Source organism: Canis lupus, chromosome 7 (assembly GCF_003254725.2).
Source record: "Canis lupus dingo isolate Sandy chromosome 7, ASM325472v2, whole genome shotgun sequence".
Lineage (NCBI taxonomy): Eukaryota > Metazoa > Chordata > Mammalia > Carnivora > Canidae > Canis > Canis lupus.
This window is the reverse complement of record NC_064249.1, coordinates 69924669-69939326: the sequence shown is the minus strand read 5'-3', so window position 1 is coordinate 69939326 and position 14658 is coordinate 69924669. Positions and strand designations below refer to the sequence as shown.

The 14658-nt window shown below is 46.2% G+C and overlaps 1 protein-coding gene and 1 long non-coding RNA gene across 29 annotated transcripts in view; one reads left to right on the top strand and one right to left on the bottom strand.

Moving 5' to 3' along the window:
- The window catches only part of DLGAP1 (DLG associated protein 1), an 871196-nt gene that overhangs the window by 776765 nt on the left and 79773 nt on the right, over positions 1-14658 (top strand). The window lies entirely within an intron of this gene.
- On the bottom strand, positions 4364-13412 carry LOC112648026 (uncharacterized). Its single transcript, XR_003128666.3, has 2 exons — positions 13286-13412; positions 4364-12785 (listed from the first exon to the last, which is right to left on the bottom strand). It is a non-coding gene; the product is annotated as an uncharacterized LOC112648026 (long non-coding RNA).

The following is a 14658-nucleotide window of genomic DNA, read 5'->3' as shown; positions in this document are numbered from 1 at the left end:
TCATCTGGCTCCCAAAAAAGTATCAATTGTTACTACTACTGCTGTTTTTCCTACTATAACATCTGCAGAGCACTTTGCAATTTACAAAGAGCTTTCATACTTGCTGTCTCTTTCATGTTCATTATAACAACTATCTTACAGTAATGGTCCCATCCTACAGATCATTATAAAATGAAACAGAATGCACTCTGCAGTTTGTTATAAAATGAATATTTACGTGCATTGCCCTCGATCATAGACCTACCTATTTACCGACCCAGAGTTCCATAGACTTTTGCTTCAACCAGGCGTTCTATTCATTTATAAATTCATACCACCTTGGTTTTTTTAAAAAGATTTATTTATTAATTTTAGAGAGAGTGGCAGTGGGGGGAAAGAGAGAGAGGGAGGAGAGACTTAAGAAGACTGCACTGAGCACGGAGGAGCCCAACACAGGGCTCTGTTCCATGACTCTGAGATCATGACCTGAGCTAAAACCAAGAGTCGGTCACTCAGGCACCCTATAAATCCATACTTTTTAAGTGCCCTGGGCACAGGGCCCTCTCAACCAACACTGTTCCTTTTACTCCTTTCTCCAGAATACCAACCTCTTTTTTCTCAAGAAAGGTTAGGTTGATTTTTTTAAGATATTTATTTATTTGTTTGTTTGTTTGTTGTTTGTTTATATAACAGACAGAGAACAAGTGGGGAAGGGGCAGAGGGAGAGGGACAAGCAGACTCCCCCCTGAGCAAGGAGCCTGACACAGGGCTCTATCCCAGGACCCTGAGATCATCACCTGTGTCAAAGTCAGATGCTTAATTGACTGAGCCACCCAAGTGCCCTGGATTGGTTGATTTTATACCCAAAACTTATAAAATAGAATGCTACCCACATCTCACGTAAATTCAAATTTTAATCTAATCTCTCTTATGTTAGCAATAGAAAAAGGGACTAAATGACACACATTGAGATATCTTCAGTAGAAAATTTTGGTTTTGTTTATTTTGTCCTTGGGAAATAACAAAAATGAAAATATGTCTGAGATGGTCCATGTTTCAGAAGTACTTTTATAACTGAAACTATGAATTTAAAGGTCACATGAAATCAGAAGTTTGAGGACATCTCAGACAGGAGCCCTGCTAGTGAATATACTGAACAACAGAGTTTTAGCCTAACGTTCAATTTTGTCTCATCACATACCATCTACCTGGCACTAGACAAGATAACTGAGACATCTGGTTGCTATGGAGGTGGGATGACATAATCTCACCAGCTTTGCATGCTTCGGAGTGGGCCCTTTGCACAGGCTGCACCTGGCTTAGTAGCTGCTAAGACAAAATGAAGGGATTTCTCTTCTGAAATTGTTGACATTATTGTTGCTGTTACTGTACACGATGTATTCAGCACTTACTATGGGTCAGTTAACATGGCGAGCATTTCTCATATATTACTTCATTTTATCCTCCCAACAACCCCCTAAGGAAGGTATTCTAATCCTCATTTTATACAATAAGAAACTGATATTCAAAGAGAATAAGTAATCTTCCCTAGGTAACACACTTTTAAATCAAGGTCTGCCTCTAAAACTTACATTTTGAAACATCATGCAATATTATTTGCTAGGCAGAGAAAGCAAAGCAGTTGTCGTTTAATAGATTTCCAGTAATTTACGTGGATAATTTTAGAGCTGGTATCCTACCTTGTTACTATGGTAAACTAAGGAAATCTAGCTGACAGGCCTTCAGCAGAGCTTGGAGAGGGTCTGCAACTTTAAATTCTCAAGTACTTGAGCTTACAGTAAGCAGGTCCCTCCCGCCCTGTCTGGCTGGAAATTATGTGTTGACTATGAAGGCAAAGGGAAACATACTTGCAAGGGCTTTGGTTTTTGTCTTGTTTTTGTCTTTTCTGGACTCTAGAGTCTGAAATAGTTTTAATCAACCGATACGGATCTATCCTGCAAGACATCAGAAATTCATAGCAATTTCTACTTCTTCCACAGTTCAAGGCAGCAGAGGCTGGAGCTAGTCACACTGTGTGATTTGAATGAGTGGCGGAGGGTGGAGGGACGCAGGCCCTCTGGAGACAGCTGCAGCTGGAGGCTGCAGAGGTGCCAGGATGGGGTACAATGACACGAGACTGGTAAGGACTCACCTGAAGAGCAGAACGGGTCAGTGATAACTTCCCACCCTTGGAACGTGTTTCTAGCTTATGAAAGATGCATCACCTTCGTGGCCAATTACATTTTTTCTGTGCATCTCCTATTCGTAGGTGGCTACTGGGCTGTGATGGGAGAGCTTGAAACTGGGGCAGTGAAGGAAGGCTCTTTAAAGAGAGAATTTATGAGTTGAGACCAGAGTGATAAGATGAAGTTTTAATATTACCCACCAGGGAGAGGCATCTGAAAATGTGTGCTCATGCACGTAACATTTGTGCCGGATTCTTCAGGCTATGGATGTGTGGAAACACAAACATATGAAAAGTATAGGATTTCCCCCTCAGGAAGTTAAGTCTTCAGGATGGTTTTTGTTATATTTGAATTCTGTTGTATCAAATAATGTAAGAAGGAGAAGTAAAGGAAAAGAGCGTACTTCCTCTGTGTCAGATACAAGTACCACGCTGTGTTAATTTACCTGTATTAATTTTCTCATTCATCTCATTACACTGAGATCATCAATGTCATTACCCTAACTCAGCAGATAAAAAAAACAGGGGTTAAAAGAGTTGAATCATAGGAGGTCGTGTAGCCTATAGTTGGCAGGTCAGGATTTGCACCAGGTCTGGCTAACTTTGAAGAACTACCTTTCCTAGTCACCATACTACTGCAGATGGAAGTTGGGCCACCAAGACTAAGAATCTTTCTGAAATAGAAATATTTTGGTCTGATGATATCTTGTGTAATAGAATTTGTCACGTAGAATTATTTAATCCAACAAGTAAACAGAGGAGTAAACAAAGATCTACTTGATCACTAATTTTCCTCTGCTTTCATCCAAAACCTTTGGAGTAGTACTGTACCAAGCAAAGTGTGATGAGGGGTTTTTTTTGTTTGTTTGTTTCTTGGGTTTTTTTGTTTGTTTTTGTTTTTGAGAGAGAGAGAGAACAGGGGTAGGGACAGAGAGAGAGAGGGAGGGAGAAAGAGAATCCTAGGCAGGCTCCATACCACAGAGCCCAATGCAAGGCTCAATCTCATGACCCTGAGATCATGACCTGAGCTGTAATCAAGACTCAGATGCTTAACCAACTGAGCCACCCAGGTGCCCCCGTTTTGAGTTTTATAATAAAGATATGTTAGGAGGTACTAATGGAATACAAATGAAGTGAATCTTGATGAATGAACGGAAGTGCTAAAGCAAGAAGGACAGCATATATAAATTCATTTGCATAGGTCCAAGCCAAATAAATAAGCAAATAAAATTTTAGAAATAAAATCAAGGTGACTTAGATGAGAAAGGCATCGTTTTGTCAAATAATAGCAAATCTAGAGGTAAGGCAGCCAATGAATATATCCAAACCAGCTTCCTGACATCTTCCCACCCATCATCCTCAGTGTGGGTTTGTCTGTATGGGCAGATGCCCCTTGGGTTCCCCCAGAAAGGCAGCCACAGCTCAGGGTATCTTGCTGATGACAATATCCAGAGGAAGAAAAGGGATGTCCCTGACTTGGGTGGCTTTAACTAGGGAGGTAAACCTTCCCAGAATCACTCCCATCAGACTAGGCTTCAATGAAGACTCAGCCTCCAAATCTGAGGGGCTGACCTTCCCAAAAAGTCATGGCTGCTTGGAAAAGTTAACAGCACTGAGGTCCTGTTGGCAAGGAGGGTGGTGATGAGAAAGCAAACAGCAATGTGTGCCCCAGGCATAAAGACATGTAAAAAGATGGCATTCTGGAAATGGTAAGTTGTTAGGTGTGAAAACATCAGGAGTTCTATGCCAGTGTTGGGTGGTATCTTATGGATCAGTGTTCCTTAAGCTCTTAAAGACAGTGAAATATCAAACGATATTAAGAGGTTTTCATTATTTCCTTAAATGTGGGATTCATATAAAATTTTCGTCAAAACCAAATGGTTAAAAAAATACACAATATAGATGGTGAGAATGAAATTTTCAAATTTTAGTCAGGCGTCACACCAGTGATGACATAATAGTGTATCTAATTGGTATTCTGATAATATGTTTTTGTATTCTGATATGTACATGTTTTTAACGATTACAACAGTAAGGATTCTTTTAATTGGAAAATTTAGAGAAGCTCAAAGAATAAAGTAAAAATCATCCATAAGCTCATCACTTGGCTATAACTACTTGATGTCAGAGTACATATAGTTTTGTACAGAATTACAATAGTGACTTATTTTCCTTGTTAGACTGCACTTTAACGTCAATTTCTTCTTTTTTTTTTTTTTCAATTTCTTCTTATCATAATTTTCTGTCAAATTTTCTGCCAAACAAAGGCAAGCTACTGCTGGTCAGTTTTTTTTTTTTAAGTTTTTTAAAAATATATTTTATTTATTTATTCATGAGAGACATAGGCAGAGACACAGGCAGAGGGAGGAGCAGGCTCCCTGCAACGAGCCCGATGCAGGACTCAATCCTGGATCCTGGGATCATGCCCTGGGTCAAAGGCAGACGTTCAATCATTGAGCCACTCAGGCATCCCAACTGCTGGTCAGTTTAAAGAAAGAAGCAACACACTGGCTTACAAATTGTAGAATTTAAAAGTTGCTGGTGGGATGTCTGGGTGCCTCAGCGGTTGAGCGGCTGCCTTTGACTCGGGGTGTGATCCCGGGGTGCCGGGATCGAGTCCCACACTGGGCTCCCTCCGTGGAGCCTGCATCTCCCCTGCCTGTGCCTCTGCCTCTCTCTCTGTGTCTCTCATGAATAAATAAATAAAATCTTAAAAAATAAATAAATAAAAGTTGCTGGTTTTCTTTTTTTTTCTCTAAGGAGGTGAATTTCTGTTGACTTTCTACTTAATGGAGCAAGTTCTCTAAATCCAGATTCCATAACATAAGTAAGGCAAGCAGCAAAGAAGCAGGACTTCTTTTAGTATGGGGGAGGGTTTGCAAGAACTGGAGCCACATCTCTTCCCAGCAAGATGCACTTTCATCTGGAGAGTGGTTATGAGTCAAGGCGGCAGGGCCCCAGCACTAAGAAAGGGATAAGGATGTGCTTGTTGGAATCTTCAGGAAGGTGGAGTCTGTCCCATGTGCTTTCGTGGAATGACCACTACAAGGGGTCAGGATGTGCAGATATCTTTAATTTTTCATTTCCGGTATAAAAAGGAAATCTGAACATCTCTCCATATAATAGCAAACAAAAGCAAGACTGTTCTCTTAAATGGTACGCAAGAATCCATTAGGGAGGTGGTGGTTTTGTTTCTTAAGTCCCCTTTTTCTTTCTAAGGAACTCAATGCTTTTAATAACTAAGAGTAAAAGTGGTCAGGACAATATAGAGTTCCAAGGCCCTTTTGCAAAGTGAGCAGGAACTGAGTTATTCAGAATCTCCAAAGCCCTAGACTTTATGCGAGACTTGTCTCCTGTGGGGAGACCTGTCAGCTGGAGGGTGACAGGTTCTGTTCAGTATCTTCAACCTTTGCTCTAAGCGTCTACAGTAGTGTGGAAGCAAGGATAAGACAGACCCAGTGAGACCAATTAGAAAAGTATTTCTCAAAACATCTTGGCAAAGAAAATTCATTTTTACCTGTTGCCCAGAACGTACACAGATCCACACACAAACTGAAACAAGTTTCACGAAACAGTACTTACTTTTTCCTTTGTTTGATGCAACCTCACATTTTGGTCTACTTCATGTTTTTTTAAATCTACTTCATTTTTTTAAAGGGTGAAACTGCATGACCCACCTCAATTGATTTCATGACCCCTGAATAAGTCACAACTGGTAGTTAGAGAAACTGTGAGTTAGGAAGTTGCTGTGATCCCCCAGAGGGGAGGTAATAGGATCTAGGAAAGCAGAAAGCTGGCTTGTAGGAGGTAGGATTCCAGGCGGATTTAAGAGAGGAGAGAGGACTCAAAAGGAATTAGATAATGCCCAGTTTTGGCTTGAGCTCTGGGTAGATAAAGGAATCACTTGCAGAGATGGGTAACGTTAACTGCAAGACATATTATGAGGGTCAAGATAAGAAGCATTTGAGAAATGCCCCTTTTTGGGGTAAACACAAATGTATCCCTGAATTGGGGGCATAGCGAAGAAAACCTATCTAAGGACCACATAACATAACTCCAGAGAGTGTTCAACTTCTACTAAAAGAGGAAGCAAAATGGGGCAATGGAAAAAAAAGGAAATCATTAATGGGGAGGAGTGGGCTCTGAGCCTGGAAATTCTACTTGGAAAGGACAGTCCGGCTCTAATTCCCAGGGAAACAGCCCAGATCAAAGACTCACCTGGTGCTCTGCTATTGGTGCTATCAGGGCTTTTGTAAGGCTGAGAATAGGGTAAGTGTAGCCTATGGCTTTTCACTTAGCAAGCCCGTTGGCAGGAGTTCGCTTCTTAACGCACAGAGTTGGCATCAAATTTAAAATTTCCCATCACCAGTTCAGAAACTTAACAGGCATTTCTTAGGCACTTCTTATAAAAATGGAAATCCATTAACTTTATTCTTCATGCACGCTCTCTGACAGCACCGGGTCAAAGGGACTTTTTTCCTTCCTCTTTTCATAGCTTCCACAGTGGCAATCCTTCTCCTTCTAAATCTTTTCTTTTACAAAACAATGGGGAGTGGTGGTCGCCTGTTGCTAGTTGAAGATTTCGAACAATAGGTGTTTCTGAGCCGGGTTTATTGAAATGGTCTTGTCTGTGTCCTGGGGGAGATTGTAAATGAGATGTCAACAGGAGCTCTTTTGTGCGGGTGGCATTCAGCCCGAAAGAGGAATTTCCTTACTGTGCTAGTATTTAAAGTAGATTTGTTGCTGCTTTGGCTGAAACTTTTTATCCAACTGCCTGGGCTAACAGCACTGAATGAGTCACTCGTTGGGATTGTGACTTCCTTCCCTCCTTAGCAAAGCACTGACTCAGTCATTTGCATTCAGAAAGGAAGACTCCTAAGAAGATTTCTTGGGTTTTCATCAGCTTGAGCCTCTTTCCTAGACCATCACGTGGACCTGAGCTGTCAGCAATCCTGTCACCCCCGGGAGAGGGCGGCCTGGCCGGGCTGTTTTTCTCCCTCCCGGGAAAACTCCCGGCCGTTTGGCCTGCGTGCTTTTACAATCCAAGAGACACAAACTGTTTCCTGCCTTAAGCCCTTTCCTTTCTCCCTCCCTCCCATTTTTTTGAGTAAATGGCAAGCAATTTCAGTTTACCATAATTACCACGGAGGTTGGCCTCACTCCACCCTTAGAAGATAAGGCCACTGTCTTATTACCTTTCGGCCAGGTGCCTGAGGGGGACAAGACGAGGCGACGGGGAACGGGCTGGAGCTCGGCCATCCAAGTGCTCCCCCCTTCTCTGTGTTCCATTTCCTTGCTCTTTAGCGGTAGTTAATTAATTAATTTATTTTTTAATTTTTATTATTATGATAGTCACACACACAGAGAGGCAGAGACACAAGGCAGAGGGAGAAGCAGGCTCCATGCACCGGGAGCCCGACGTGGGATTCGATCCCGGGTCTCCAGGATCGCGCCCTGGGCCAAAGGCAGGCGCCAAACCGCTGCCAAAGGCAGGCGCCAGGGATCCCCTATCGGTAGTTAATTTTGATCCAAACGCCACTGGTTTCCTCTAGCCTTTCGGCAGGCCTGCACCTCGGCACTTCGGCCGCCGCGCTGCTACCGTAATGACCAACGGTGTGAATGACAAAGCCCTGGCCCCAAGCACGCAACACACAGACGCCTCGGACATCCTCTGGCTCGGTGGATTTGCAGTGGGCATGGTCACTTTTTCGAAGGGTTGAGACTTGATCGAATCTTTCACCCGTGACGGTAGAAATCCAAAATAATCAAATCACTTGCCTCTACCTCCTCTGGTTCTTTTTGTAAAGGGAGACCGTTACCCACCCACGTCAGGAGGTTGGTGGTGTAGTGCTTGTTTTATTTATTTCTTTATTTCTTTATTTATTCATTTATTCATTTATTTATTTTATTCATAGAGACAGAGAGAGAGAGAGAGGCAGAGACACAGGCAGAGGGAGAAGCAGGCATCATACAGAGAGCCTGATGTGGGACTCGATCCAGGGTCTCCAGGATCAGGCCCTAGGCTGCAGGCGGTGCTAAACCGCTGCACCACTGGGGCTGCCCTAGTGCTTGTTTTAGACACTAAAAATCTCTAGTGCTTCATCTATATGCATGTCTGCTGTTCATAATGTGTCTACCCACCCCTCGGTTTATGCTTTAATTCGAGCTCTCACATGGATTATCTCTGTGATCTCTCGGGTTGGAAACGCAGTCTAAAAATATGCATCTTGAAAATTATTTTCAAACTGTGTGCGCTAGGTAGCACTTCGGGGACTGGAGAGTGCCTTTGCAGACGAACTTTTAGGTGAGTGTCCTAAGCGGCATCTACTTGGCAGGGTGCCCAGCTTGGACCTAGGGCAGGGCCACCATCCCGTGAATACAAAAATTACGGTGGGTCAAGAAGAGCGCTGGTTTTATTTTAAAATAAATAATGACTTATTTATTGGGAAATGACTATTGCCTGAGGGCAGGGGGGTGAGAATGAAAAAAAGAACGAAGGAAAAGATGAGTGAAGACCCATCCACGCAACCTTGCAAATACAAGGTGTTTGTCTTCAAGAACACATCCTGCAGTTTACGTAGACGTTATTCTGCCCTGTGGGAAAAGGTTACTTGAAAGCCCCTACTAGCACCCCCATTGCCATTTTCACAAAAATCAAAACCAGATGTTTCTGAATACAGCGTGTGAACCTGGTGAACAGGGCAGTCCGGATGGCTCAGCTGTTTAGCGCCGCCTGCGGCCCGGGGCGCGATCCTGGAGACCTGGGATCGAGCCCGCTTCTCCCTCTGCCTGTGTCTCTGCCTCTCCCTCTCTCTCTGTGTCTCTCATGAGTAAATGAATAAAATCTTTAAAAGAAAAAACCGGTGAACACCCAGAAACTCCAACACGGTCAAGGCAAGAGAGACGACATCAGGAGTCTTATCAAACCTGATCTGGGATTTCTCTTTCCCCTAAACATATGGAAACCTTGCCCACCTGCAACGCAGAGCCTGCCCCCACCCCTCACCAGCCACCCACCATCCTCCTCTGGGCTCCAGGCAGCACCCCCCACCCATGCCTCTGAAGGAGGACGTCCCCAGCTGGAGCCTTACTGCTCTGAGGCTTCTGAAGGAGCAGGTAAACGTCATTCCTTCATCTGCAAGTCTGAAAGCCACCAGCCAAAACCTGACCTTGGAACTACCTGCAGGGTCCTGTTCTACCTCTTTCTGCGGACAAAGAGGTTAGAGTGAGTCCGGGATTCAGAGGTGCCACCCTAGACCCCCCTGGGTGTGTCGGGTGTATGCACCTTCCACCATCCAAAAAAAGCTCTGAATTCCAAACATTCAACCAAAAGAGTCACATAAGAGCTTCCAGATGCAGACGATGTTCTCATGAGGGTCCAAAGGATAATCTTCAGGACAAAACTAGGAGGCAGCTCTTTCAAATCTAAGTACGGAGGCTGAGATGGGAAGAACTCGGGCTCCGGCCAGACCCACCCCCCCCCCCCCCCCGCCACCGCCCAGAGCCCCCGGAGAGCGTGGGCAGCCCGCACTCTGCAGCCCCCTTGTCCCTTGCGGAACCAGGATCCCAGGCGCGGCGTCTGGCTCTCATGGCGAACCAGCAGGACACTAGACACAGGTGGAAAAAATGATGCCAGCTTTAGCGCGAGCCTTGTCAGTGTCCTAGCTTATTTTTATTTAATTTTTTTACCTAAGGACAAAACCCAACTGTAAAGTAGAATGTGTAATGCAATCTTTAAGGGGCCCTTTCCATACCAACCGTAAAGGCTGACTGGAGGGCCAAAGTCCTGTTTGGAGCATGGCATGGGCCGAGAGCTCCGGGGACACCTGGACAGTCCCTCTCTGCCTCTATGTCCTCCTCTGTCCAGGCAGTTGGGTAAGGAGCTGTCATTTGTAAGCACTGGCTCAGCTCCTTGAGACTCAGCAGCAGGCTGGTATCCTTCCTGGGCCGAGTGGGCTGACCGAAACAGTTCTACAGACTAACCCAGACAGTTTTCCTGTTTTTCCTTTGAAAAGGGGGGTTTCAGAGAGGAAGAGGAATGGAGTGGGATGAATAATGAACTGCCTAACTCCACACACCAGGGTGTCCTATGGCCTCCCACGTGCCCTGCTCTGCAGACCCGGGTAATCACTCCTCATCATGCTGAAACCAACAGGAAGGAATGGTGGATGCATTTTCTTTCTTTTATGCTTCCCCACATATCCTGTTTTCCCAAGTTTGGGGATTTGAGCTTGCCTTGTGCAAAAGCTTCTGCTCCAGGCCAAGCCCTCCCTGCACACCCTCCATCCACAAGGCAGCAGAAGCAGGCGACTTTGATAGGGCCGCCCTGTTTCCAAAGCCCAGAGAGCTTGACAGGCAGTAGGGGTTACTGACAGAGCCAGCTGGAAGTTTCCGTTAGGACTTAGCCAGACGAGACTGGTGACATACGCAGTTTTGTGCACAGGTCACTGTCTACACGGCCAACTCACTTTCTTAAGGGGGACAAGTTGGCAGCATGTGTCTGATGCCTCACTGCTCCTAACTACTGTTAGCTACTCCCATACAGACCCGGGGTTAGGTGGGCTTGAGTTCTTTTTTTTTTTTTTTTTTTTAAGATTTTATTTACTTATTCATGAGAGACACAGAGAGAGGCAGAGACACAGGCAGAGGGAGAAGCAAGCTCCTCAAAGGGAGCCCGATGTGGGACTCAATCCCAGGACCCCGGAATCACACGCTGAGCCAAAGGCGGATGCTCAACCACTGAACCACCCACGTGTCCCAGGTGGGCTTGAGTTCTACTTTACCAGTCCCAAAATGACACGACAGGAGAGTCCTGTTTGTTTGTGTGATTCCATTACAGACTTTTCCTTGTATCCCAGGCTCCAGGTCCCATTGTGCAGGTGATACTAATTCTCATGAAATAAGACCAAGAGGTAAAGAAAGTTCTGGGCTCGCAGATATCCATCTTGTGCAAGCAGAGAATAGCAGGATAATAAGAGGGCAAAGAAAGGAAACTGCACGGGGAAAAAACAGCATCACAGGCCTCTCACACAGCCATCTGCTGAGGTTCATGGGTAAAGCCAGAGGATGGAGGAAGTTTGGTGAATAATCCATAGGACCAACTGCTTTCAGCTGATACTAGGTCGGGCTTTTGCCTACTAGCTCGTGGTGAAAGTTGGCCAGTCGCAATTGCACTCGGCCAGCCCTCAGCCAATGCCAAAGAGAAGTGGGCGTCGGTGACAGGAGATTCAACTGTAAGACCCAAGGTCACCCAGAATGGCTGCTGAGTAGTCATTTCACTTCCGCCCCAGTGACTTCCCTATCCTGATTAGTGGTCCTTTTTTCCTTTTTCTCCAGGAAGTGCCTTTTCATCCCTGTTCATTCCTTCAGGTAACAAGTACTTTACTACGGTCCTACCATGTGCCATGCGTGTTTCAAGCACTGTGGTCACCATGAAAAAAAACGGACAACAGTGCCTGACCTGGTGGTTCTTACATTCTTAACTAAATTCCTTTCTCAGAATTCCTAGTCAGGAAAAAAAAAAAAAAAAATCACCTACAGAGACTATAGGAAAGTATCACTGTGAAGTGACCTCTGACAAGAAATCAAAGCTTGATGAAAAGCTTAAAAAAAAAAAAATCCTTCCCTGCTCCTGGCACCATCCCTACCCCCAGGCCTTGTAGGCATGTTGTTCTTTGGCAAGACCCAGTCTGCACTAACCTGAGGGGTTGGTAGACCAACTGCCCAAACAGGAAACCTTATATAATTCGGTAACCCTGACCTTGGGCCCTGAATCTTCCCCTCCTGTAAACAATCCATTCAATCCAGGAAAACCTGCAGACCGGCTGGGACAAATTTTGAAAAACACACACAAAGTTACAAACATTGAAAAAAATCCCTAAGTCCTAGAGGAAGTGATATATCTGACTCAATGGTAGAAATCACTTCATAAAGTGATGGAACAAATGGAAACTTAATCCTAACAGATGAAACTGCCAGGGCAGTCACTTCTGTACATGGATGACTCAACAGCACCTGTTGGAAAGACCAGGAAAATGAGCCGTGAAATTCTGATCACATTCCCTTCTGGAAGCAATGGCCCTGCCTTGCAAATTAGTAAGCCCAGTGTTCTCAACATCCTAGTTCTTAAGAAGGAAGGCTATGACTCACCGTGGCTACTGGTCAAATGATTCTTACTCAGAGCCGTGGGCTTTTAATCTTTAGTATTAAATGGTCTAAGCAAATACTAGCCAAATGTCTGTCTACTTCAAGATGTTCCTTTGAAATGATTGATTTCAGGCAACAACTGGTTTTCCATATGGTAACCCTCAATTTCTAATATTATTTAACTTGCTGCCAAACTTCATTAAAAGTCCACATTAGAAGTTTTAGACTAAAGTCCCTTGGACCTGGGCCTTCTAAAATGACTTTCCTCCAAACATCATTGAACTTCCTTTAATTTAGTTAATTAATGGAACTTTCTGAAGAGCACAGTTACTTTGATCTAAACCTCTTGCTTGGTTTCCAGTTAACATTTCCAGAGAGGGAGAAAGAACGGATGCCCTCACAACTGGCTGGAGCTATCAGCAGCTCGCAACTGTAGCCATTCCTCCAAATCAAGAAACACCAGAAGGGAGAGTACCTGAGAGAAAGAAGACTGGTTAAAAACAGTGCCCTTGGCATTTCTGTGGGTGTTTGCCCCACACGGAGATAAAAGAGCTAAACTGGTACTGCAAGCCCTGCTTTCTGGGAAGCTGGGCCTGCAGTCTGGAAATCCTAAATAATCCTTGCAAGTAGACTAACTGGAAACCAGAGATGTGAATTAGAAATGCCTCCGCCCCAGAGAAAGGTTTCTGCATACAACTCACGTAAAAAAGATAAAAATGGAAAATGGAAAATGCAAGTCTCACCCAGCAGGAGTGCTCAGTTTCTTGGCTCTTAATCCTTGCTGCCATCCACCTAACCAAACGGGCGGCAGCAGTTCTTGCTTTAGGGTAAAATTCTTGTTGCGGTGAGAGTTTAAAAGCAGGGCATTCTGAATGTTGACTAACACTCCCGGTGTTTCTTTCCGGAAGTCAAAGCCTAGCAAAGACGTCCACCACCCCACCACCCCCACCCCCCGCATAGCCTGACTTGACTTACCTTGGAGCTAGGCCGCGGATTTGCAGGTACCTCGGTGCTGTTCCGAGTTTAGCCACAAGGTGGCACCCGAGAGCAGGGCTGCCGGCAGCGCTACCTTTTTCGCAGCTCCTTGGCCCCGGGCGTGGGGGGGGGGCGTGGGGGGGGCGTGGGGGGGGCGTGGGGGGGGCGGGGGGCGGGGCGGGGTATGGAGGTGCTGGGAGGGGAGCTGCAGTTGGCTTTAAAAAAAAAAAAAAATCCACTTGTCCTCTGAAGTCATGCCACTTGCCACTTTCTAAAGCAAAGGTTGCCACGTTACCTGTTGCCAGGTTCCTGGGAGTGCTTGGGGGAAAATGTGGGCGAGAAAGGTACAGCACAAAGTCCTCCAGCTTGGTGCCTTTCAAGCTCTTTGGACGGGGCTGGCGCTGACATTTGCAGCGCAGCTGCCGCGCATCGCCCGAGCATTGTTCGGTCGTGGTGCTAACAGAGGAGTGGCTGCCTGTTACATCATTTCCAGGCATGAAGTGCCTGGGGCTCTTCCCCACCCCTCCCCACCCACCCCCCCTTTTAATGACTAACTCCGCGCCCTCCTTCCCGGGAGGTCGGGACAGTGCAGGCTCTGTGCGCCGCGGCCTCACCTCGGGAAGCCCAAGGATTGTAGCAACGTGTTAAAACAACTTGGGTGCCTCTTAGAAAAGAAGAGGGGGGGAGGGGGGAGCTGTGACCGAAACAAACCTTTCCATTCTTCCCGGGGAGAACAATGTGCTGCTTGAGGAGCAGCGGCGCGGCGGGGCGAGCTCTGCCCCCCGCGGGAGCCGCCTGCGATCGGGCGCGGATCTCCCAGCCAGACAAGCCGAGGCTTGGGGCGCGCGTCTGGCGTTGGAAGCGTCTGGAACACCGGCAGCTCCCAGCTGGCAAGTCTTACGACCGGGGAGTCAGGAGCGCGCCCCTCCCTCGGTCCACACAAGCGCGCTGTTCTCTGCTTGGACCCAGAAAACCTTCCCGAGGCCCTGCGGTTTCCGTGCAGGACGGTTAGCGGGACCCGCTCCCGGGCCCCCCCATCCCCCCGCCCCGGGCCAACCCCCTCCCCGGGGGACCCAGGCCTCCCCCGCGCCGCGCTCTGGGTGGCCCGGAGACGCTCAGCTGTAAATATTTTGAAACGACGGAGCGATTTTTCCATGTCTATATTTTGTTTTGGGGAGTTCCTCCTCTTTTTTTTTCCTTGGGGGGGTGGGGGGGGACAGTATTTTCATCTTGCCAGAAGGAGCACAGGCGCAGCAGAGCGGCTGGAGGGGCTGGGGAGGGGGGATCTTCAGCAGGTTGCACGCCCAGCGCGGAGCCCGACTCTTGCAACACTTTTTTTTTTTTTTTTTAAGATTTTATTTATTTATTCACGA